Genomic DNA, 9,589 nt, shown 5'->3' with positions numbered 1-9,589 from the left:
CTGAGGGTGGGGCAGGGCACATCGACGTGGACACCAGCTAATGTTGTAAGGTCCAAATAACGTCTCCATCTGAATCAAAATAAGTTACCCAAGTATACCATTATTACCATGAAGAGAGTGAGTGTACATTCTGTCCTATTAACACCTACTTGCAAGTTGCACCCGGAACTTATCTAAGAGCTAAAAGTTTTCAGTTCCAAATGTTGGTAACACCTAACAGTTAAAGTGAAAAGATAATTATCTTTTAATTAGCTTATTCTTCCCCTCTTTATAATGTTTCCAGCACAAGGGACAATAGGAAATGTAGTTGGAATGATTTATACTTCCCTGTTATTTTTACTTCAGACAAAGCAGTGTTCCCGTAATTCATCCTTTATACAATGTTTCTATAAATGTGGTGCGAAAACCACTGCACCAAAATAACTTGGAGGAGGAGAGGAACATACTTGCAAAAATGCAGGTTCCCAGGAAATAAGCCTCTGGGGTTGGGGGCTTAGGAACCTGCATTTTAAACACAGTCTTGAAAGGCTTGCATGTTAAAATTCGAGAACACAGCTTTGTGTTTTATTGCCTATAATTCATTCATCCAAAAAATATTGAATACGTACAAAGTAACTGGCACTTGCTAGGTGCTAACAATAAAAAGTTGCAGAAGATACAGTTTCAGCTCCTAAGATCACACTGAAGTGGACAAATAAGATACATTGTGATCAAGTATTTGTGTTCAAATAGAAGTATAAACGTAGCATGTGGAAGCACAAAGAAAAGTAACATTCTTCCTGGGGACATTAGGTAAGGTACCATGCTAATTGCTTTCTATATTACAATGGTACCTCGGTTTTCGAACGTAATCCGTTTCGGAAAACCGTTGGAGTTCTGAAACGTTCGAAAACAGCCGACAGCTAGGCCTCAGGATCTTGCACTCAGTGGAAGCCACGTGACATGTTCGACTTCCAAGGCGTGTTCGAAAACGGAAGCATTTACTTCTGGGTTTATGGCTTTCATAAACCGAAATGTTTGTCAACGGAGATGTTCGAAAACTGAGGTACTACTGTATCTCATGTATTCTTCACAACTCTCAAAATCCTATAAGGATATTTTAAAGAAAACTCGGGTAATGAGGCCTGCCTAAGGACAGTGCAGAGTTCAGAAACATACTTTTAATCACTACTCTCGCCTCCATTTAAATTCATTCTTGAAGTATCTTTTCAGATTGAGAAGGAAGAGCAGAGGCTGTTCTAGGCAGAGGAACCAATATGTACAAAATAATTTGTTGCGTGTTTCATGAATATGTGTGCTTATCACCTATCTCTAGATTTTTAAAAGATATCATTCGAAGAGAATATGTATAGTCAAGTTGTAAACTAAGGTTTTCGAATCAAATTGTTTTTGTTTGCCTTCCATTGTTCCTTTTTGGATGCTTTTCTTTATTTAAAACTGAGTTTCTGACATTCCATTTTTATTCTCCCTTAATAGTTTAACATTTCTTACAGAACAAGTCTGCTGGAAAAAAATTCCCTCAGTTTTTGTCTGAGAAAGTCTTTACTTACCCTTCACTTTTGAAGGATAATTTCAGTGGATATAGAATTCTGGATTGATGGGTTATTTTTGTTTTGGGGATATTTTAACAACACTTTAAATATGTCACACTACTCTCTTCTTGCATTCATGTTTTCTGTCATCAAATTTTAACAAAACTGTAAAGAAGATTCTAATTTTTTTATTTGTACTTCCACTTTTCCACATAGCTAAAATGTCCAGATATGTATTCATATGATTTCTAAAAATGTCTTACTCCCTAAAGAATAAAAACAATTGCTTTAATGCTGAAATAAGTAAGGTAGAACTAGGTTTTTCTGTATTTTCCTATTATCTTTTACACCTGTGCATGAATCTTCGTTCCTATATCTCCAATGCTTCTCAAGGCCTTGGTCTGTCTTCCTTTCTCCTCTGTGAGTTTGAGATGTCTACGTAATTTGAGAGACAGACCAGACATGACTTCTTATTGATAAATGACAAAGGGAACCATCTCTCCCAGAAAGCAGTAAAATTCTCATGGAATGCAGGTCAAAGTAAGGGTCACTCCCTGGCAGAAATCACCTTTTTCTAGCAGCCCAACTCACTGCTATTAGTTTTCCTCTACATTCCAGATCGTAAAAAAGTAGGTTCAACTGGGGGTGGGGGGATCAAATATTCCCTAAGAGCTCCACAAATAGACATGTTTTGTGTAGGAATATTTTCCTCTGAGTATCAATAATCTGACTCATGTTTTCTCAACCAAATTGAACCTCCATAAATATAACAGCATGTTTTATCTGAACTTACTTTAGAAAGTCAGCTAGGAATCTAGAGGCTTCTTCAGAAGGGCTTCTTGACCAAATCCACATTTTTCTGCCACATAAGTAAGCCTAGTAGATATACATTATTTTCCTGATTTGGTGGGGAAAAAATTCAAAGCCAAAGTTGTTTTCACATTGCAGAGATGTTAAAATTCCACCACCACCACCTGCCCCTATCTAAAGATGAAGACTTCTTCAAAGATTTCTAAATATTTAAAGCCATAATAGCTCAAAATATTTGTAGGTTAATAATAATAAAGCTTCCCCCACCCCCAAGCTCCATCACTGCCGCTTTTCTTGTACTCTCAGGTGGAGGCCAAAAAAGGTCTTAGGTAACTTACGTTAAACTGACATATTAAACTAAATTAGATTTCTTTCTATTTGGGAGCAGAGAGGAAGAGATGGTTATGATCAAAAAGGGAAGATTGGAGAAGGTAACGGAAAAGCGGACTGGATTCTTAATGAACCTTTAAAAATTAAGTTTTAAAAGACTTTTTATTTTAAAATGTTCAAGGTAATAGGCATGTTTTAAAAATTAGATGACTCCTTTTAATTCAGTCTTTTACTCCTCTGCCCCATCTTATTCTTCATATTAGATACCTTTTCTTTGTAAACTTTTTATGGAACCATAACACAAATAGAAAAAGTGCATAAATCAAAATAAATGAAAATGTACAACTCAATGAATAGTGAGCCGACGTGTGTCACCAGCACCCAGCTCAAGAAACATTATCCGCTCCCCAAAAACCCCTTCATACCCTCTCCCAATCACTATCTTCCCCATTAGAAGTAACCACAATCCTGATTTCTAATACAATAGATTGGTTTTGCTTTTGAACATTATAGAAATGAAATTCTACGATATGTCTTTTTTGTAATCATTTGTTGCACTTTGAACGTTTGGGTTCTAGTTTGGGCAATTATAAATAGAGCTGCTTGGGTACACGTGTTTTGGTGAGCATAATGCATTTCAGTTGGATATACGTATGTACCTAGGAGTGGAATTGCTCCTAGGAGGGGTTTGGATTATGTTCAGCTTTAGTATATACGTAGTACCACCAGTTTTCCCACGTGGGGTTGTACCGATTTATAACCCCACCCGCCATTAAATGGTCAAGTCATAAATTTTGGACACGAGTGTGCTGAGCACAAATCTGAATAAACGAAGGCCACTGTTCATTCTTGTGACAGTGCTTGAATTTTTAGAAACTGGACTTCTTGGGTAGGCTTCCGAGAGTCTCTGTACATCTGAAAACATATACAATATTTTTGTATGTATACAGATGTGCATGTATGCATTTGGGAGAGAAGAAACATAGCTTGCACCGGATTCTCCAAGATCAAATTTCCACACTTTGGAAAACTGGTGGCAATATATACTAAAGGTAAACTAAATATAATCCAGTCCTTGACACACACACACACACACACACACACACACAAATGAAGAATGACAGCTTTGTGGGAGGTCAGCAGTCAAGCAGCTGTTATTCCTCAGAATTACTTTGCTTATTATTAGCAAACACTTTCTAGGTGGGTGGTGGTGTGTTGACATAGTCTGAATAGCCAACTTTCCTGCGGTTAATTAACAGAAGGATTAGCACCTTTGGCCATTTAATTTTCCTTTTATTTTTAGTAGGTTTAAAACCCTTTATTAAAATAGCTTCATAATGTTTTGATAACTATAATTTTATAACAGCTTTGTTGAGTGAGATATAATTCCCATGCCATATCATGTGTCTAATTGAATAATTAGATGGTTTTGGGGTTGTTTTGTATATTTACAGCATGGTGCGATCACAGTCCAGTTTAGAACATTTCTTCACTCCAGAAAAAGACCCCACACCCGTTAGCGGTCATTCCCCATTTCCCCCATGTAGTCACACAACAATCTAGCCAACTGTCCCCCCCCACCGTCTTTCCTTAAGGAAAGAAGAGTCTGTGAGACTGTGCCTTTCTGGGACTCTGTTCCATCCTTGTGTTTACACCTTACGTCTCTCTGTCTGGTCCCCAAAAGATGGTTTGCAGCCAAAGACGGGTAAGATATCTCACGGGAGATACAACCTAAGGCAGGCAGAACCGAGTGGGGACCCCCAATGAGCTGCCTTAGAAAAATATGGGAAGGGGCCTTGCCACCCCTTCCCCCTGCCTGGGAAAAGCTGTTGCCGGCTCTGGCTTTTCCCTGGCACATGTTTGTGAGAGAAGTAATGAGGACAATAAAGGTCAGTTCTCTCCATTTATCTTAACGGAGCTGTTACAATATGAGAGACTTGACCCTGAGAGGGTACATACCGTAGTTAGGACATCATGCAACCTTGTGCTTCAGCTGTTGACAGACAAAGGGTGATTGGAATAAACATTTTTCTGCTATGATGTATGAGTCTCACAGACCGTGTAAGAAACAATGTTACTTTCTTGTATTTGTATGTCTATCAATAAAAACCTTCAGTGGGCCTTATTCTGAGCTCCAGTCCTCTGAGACTGAGAGACCCCTGGCCTTCGGAGAGATTTAACTGCATGAAGTCTCTGTTTCTTTCTTTCTTAAAAACTTAACCCAAGCCGCCCCTTCTCGCACCCTCACTGCCTGTGTTGCGCTGGACGCGACACCCCCAGTCCCAAGCACACACGTACCTTCTGTCTCTCTAGATTTGCCTGTTCTGAACATGTCACATAAATGGAATCATACAACATGTGACTGTTGTCACTGCTGCTTTCACTTGGCGTAATGTTTTCAAGGTTCATCCACATTGTAGTACGTACCAGGGCTTCAATTATTTTTATTGCCAGATAATGTTCCACTGTATGTATCTACCAGCTGATGGACTTGATAACCATTTTAAACGATGCCTGGAGAGACTAGAATGTGTCTGAAACGAAGTCTACGTTTCCTCTCCTAAACCTCCTCCTTCAGAGGTTTCCCTGTCAGTAAATGATGCCATCTCTCACCTCATTGTTCAGGCCAAAAACTTGGCCGTTATCCCTGATTCTCACAACAGCAGATTCTCTTGCTTGTACCTTCAAAATAGATTCTACCTCCACCGTTTTTAACTTTCTCTGTAGCAACTACCCCCTAATCCAGCCACCAGCGTCTCTTCCTTGAACTGTTACAGAAACCTGATGGGTTTCCAGCTGCTTCTTCCACTCGTGGCCCCACAGAGCGGCCGGAGTGATCAGTTTCGTACTTGAAATCAGCTTGTGTTTCTCCCCTGCTCAACACCATCTCACAGCCGCCCATCACACACAAAATAAAATCCAGGGGCGGCCAGTTAGCTCCGTCGGTTAGAGCGCGGTGCTCTTAACACCAAGGTTAGCGGTTCAATCCCCACATGGGCCACTGTGAGCTGCACCCTCCACAACTAGATTGAAACAACTATGTGACTTGGAACTGATGGGTCCTGGAAAAACACACTTAAATAAATAAAAGTTTAAAAAAAGAAAAGAAAAAAAGTAGCTGTGTCTTTAAAAAATAAAATCCAAAGTCTTCACCATGGCCTTGAAAAGCCAGAAGCGATCTGACTTGCCTACACCTCCCCCCTTATTCTGGCTCTAGCTACACTGACCTTCTTGCTGCTGCTCAAATACACTTACGACATGTCCCTGCTTCGGGAGCTTTGCATCTGCCCCTCCCTCTGCCTGGACCACTTTTCCTGCAGACAGCTGCCTGGCTCGCCCCGCACCTCATCCAGACCTCAGCTCACACATCTCGACCCTCCCTTGTCACGCTAAGGTGTCACCTCCCCCCACCCAGTCCCTAATAGAATAATCACTGAGCACCTCTTATACCCCAGACACTGGGCTAGTTTTAGTGAAACCCCCCCCCCTTTTTTATCGGCTTTCCTCTCAGTCTAAGTTCCACCCTCCCTCATGCCAGCAGTGCCGCTATGTCAAGGGCAGAAGGGTCATTTAAACCACCCCCTTAGCAATCATCGGTTTTCTACATTACTTTTTTTTTAAAACGCCTGCAGGAACATGTTTATTGTGTTAGAGATGATACACCAGGTGCTCCCTGAGCTTTTGGGGGAGTCTCCCATTCCCCCAAGGATAAAAGTAGGGTGGAATCAGTATAACGTAGGCCCAGACGTCCGGATGGTAGAAGTGTAGCACAATGAGAAGCCGCCTCCCGCCGTGCCTTCACCCGGCTTACAAATGGCGTGATCCTGTGGCGTATCTCTTGGTCCACAGCCTGGCTATCCTGTCATGTTCTTCTCTGTTGGTCAAATACTGAGTAGCTATGCTTCTCACCAGAGGGTCCTCGGGGTTGCAATCTGTCAAGAGAGAACAAATGGACAGCAGAACCTTTGAAACCGTCAGAGCCGGGCTCCAGTTGTCTTTCAGGATGTCCAGGCAAATGACACCCTGGCTGTTGATGTTGCAGTGATAGATTCTGGTGAGGAAAGTAACCTTCGGCGGCTTAAAGGGGTAGTTGGGCGGAAATGTGATGTCCAGAAGAAACACACCGCCTTCGTACACGGACCCTGGGGGACCAAGGATAGTCGACCTCCATTCGTAGATGTTATGTGCTTTAGGCCCAGCACTGCAGTTAGGAAGCCCATCCAGGGTCATTTCAGCCAGCTCCCTCTGAAGCCTTTGCGCACTCGTGGATAACTTAGCAATGGTTTTGCTAGAGAGTTTGGTGTTTCTCTTCTGCTGGGTGGCAGAAGGTTTTCTGTCTTGTTCTCCAGGCTCAGGAGCGGCTGAGTCTCGCTGGTCTGCATCTGAATGACGGCCACTGGTGCCAGGGCTCTCATCTTCGGACCGTTGCCGGTCACCGGACATTATTTCTTGGAAAAGTCAGCCGCCTGCCCGCCCACTCGCGCACCACTATGGTGTGTGGGAGGAGAGAGAGAAAAAATACATACATTAGCAGAGCTTGGAGGTAGAAATATCTTAGCTTATATCAGAAAATGTTTTCCCAGAGAACTTGTCCATCTTTTAGATATTTAATCTCTTATTAAGCACATGCATAATACATTTTTACCGTCATTGCCCAAACCTGATTTGACCAATAGTGTCCATTTTCTTTCCACACATGACCTAGCTTAAACTTAACCTACTTCAACTATCCCTTATTCTGTCCAACTGAGCCATACATTCAACCGGTTATCAAGTTCTGTCAGTCTCAGTTCTTAATATGTCTCATCCTTCTGGGTCCTTCCATTCCTACTGCCACTCCCCCTTATCAATAAACCAAAACAGGAGTCATTCGATCTTGGAAAATTAGAGGCGGTTGGTGATTCTGGACAAAAAATATGAAGATGATTTTCGACCCTCTTTTATACCCCCTTGTATTGTCCACTCGCTTCCCTGAAACAGGTAAAACTTAAACGGGGTGGGGTGTTTGCTTTAGCTTAAGCCTTTTACTGAAACACACGCAAAATGTACATACGGTAAGTGTGCAGCTGTTTTCCCAGATGGAACACACCCATGTAACCAGCACCAAGATTAAGAAACAAAACATTACAAGTTCTTCAGCCCCCTTCGTGCCTCTTTCCAGCCGTCACCTCCAAGGGTGACAGCTTTCCTGGCTCCCATCAATACTGACCAGTTTCACCTTAACAGGATTTTTCAGGTAGATGGGAAAAGCTTAGATGGGGACATATTTGGGGAAAAGCCCATCTTACACGTCTGAAATGAAAAGAAGTTGGGAAGGAGACAAGTAGACAATCTAAAAAGAAAAAGGAAGAGGAGAAGGGAGGAAGAGGAGGAAGAGGGAATGAGGAGGGGAGGGAGACGAAGTAGAAATATGAAGAGAGAGAACCATGTCCCCTGGTTGGCTTCCTGAGGAACCCAGCTCAGATACTGTTCTAAAGCTTGTCTACCCCTTTTCTCCTTGCTCCAGCCTCCCACCCCCACCCCCACTGGCATGATTCTTACATTGAAAGCCCTCTGCTCCAGCTCTCCCTCACACGTCTTTAGGTGGCACACTGCATTTCATTAATGATCCAGGCTTTGGGGTTACGATTTCCCCCTTTTGGCTGAATACTCTTAAAATACGAATACTACAACAAAGAGTAAGCTGCTTTCAGTGGCTGACACAAAACAGACGCTATGTGAATTTTCTTCCCTTCCGTGATTTTCCAAAGGCCTTCCCTGAGCCAATACTTCACAGTGCAGCAGTTAATTAAGGTTGATCTGATTACTTAATCCAAGTTTAAAACGGCAACTGATAATACTGCCTTGGTATCGTCTGGTCATATAGTTACACTTTAACCAGAACTTCAATGCAATGGAAGGCAGACGTGAGATATTTATGAAAAAGAGAGGCTTTGAACTAGTTCACAGTTTGTAAGTTGAGAAAACTGGTGGCAATGTAAATGATTCTTATACAAGAGACAAATGAATTCTGTCCAGTGAAACGTAATTGATTTCCACCCTGTGGAAAAATAATCTAACATTATATTTTATGCCCTGTGGATATTGACCAACTATATACATCTATCAGCAAATTCATTTCAGCATTCTTAAATGCCTGCATATGTGTCTGTCTTCAGATTCTCTTTTGAACCAGTTTAATCTCTTACTAGTTCCCTCATTTGTATGAGTTATGATTTTACTCTTGAAAATTGTCTTTTAACACTGTATTATTCTGGTCACTTAGCTACTTTCTCTGGGCTACACTTACGGCCAGTCCTAAGAGTATAAATTTGTAAAGGGAGGCGAGGAAAGGACAAAACTTGGTTAATTTCCTGGTATTTTCAGTCTGGCCCATCAGAGGGTGCTCATGGCATGTGTCTTAAACCCACATAGTTCTCCAGTCTCCTTTTTTTTTTTTTTTTTAAACGGCCATTCTTCTGTAGAATGTTGCTTAAGCACCAACACATTGTACATTGTTATTCCAAGATATCTCATCTCATATTCAAAAGATTTCACTCCTGCCCTGGAAAATTCAGACCTAAGCAAGAGAAGAGACTGAAAGACTAGGACTAAACACGTAAGAAGTTCAGGTCCTCTTCTCTCCTTCCTTTCTCCCCTCCAGTCTGCTCTTCTCCCTGTATTTGTTTTTCTGCAAATGGCACCACCCTTCACTCAGGATCTGGGGGTTCATCCTTGCTTCCCCCATTCACGGCTCTGCCTTTGAGCAGGCCTCCCGAGTGTGCCCTGGATGACCAGGTGCAGAGCTCCAGCTGGTCTCCCTCTCCACTCCAGTCCAATCTCCACACGGCTACCACAGTAAGAATCTTTCCAAATCCCAAATCTAACAATACCATTCCCCTGCTTGAAATCCGAGGTTCCCCTCCTTTGTCTTCATG

The 9,589-nt window shown here is 41.9% G+C and overlaps 1 pseudogene; it reads right to left on the bottom strand.

Moving 5' to 3' along the window:
* Positions 1–6,327: 6,327 nt before the first annotated feature.
* On the bottom strand, positions 6,328–7,260 carry LOC109451564 (ubiquitin-conjugating enzyme E2 E3 pseudogene; annotated as a pseudogene).
* Positions 7,261–9,589: the final 2,329 nt, after the last annotated feature.

The sequence above is a fragment of the Rhinolophus sinicus genome, chromosome 7, assembly GCF_057876585.1.
Source record: "Rhinolophus sinicus isolate RSI-liver-muscle chromosome 7, RSI-T2T, whole genome shotgun sequence".
Classification (NCBI taxonomy): domain Eukaryota; kingdom Metazoa; phylum Chordata; class Mammalia; order Chiroptera; family Rhinolophidae; genus Rhinolophus; species Rhinolophus sinicus.
Note: the sequence above shows the minus strand (reverse complement) of the source record. Positions and strands in the feature narration are given on the sequence as shown.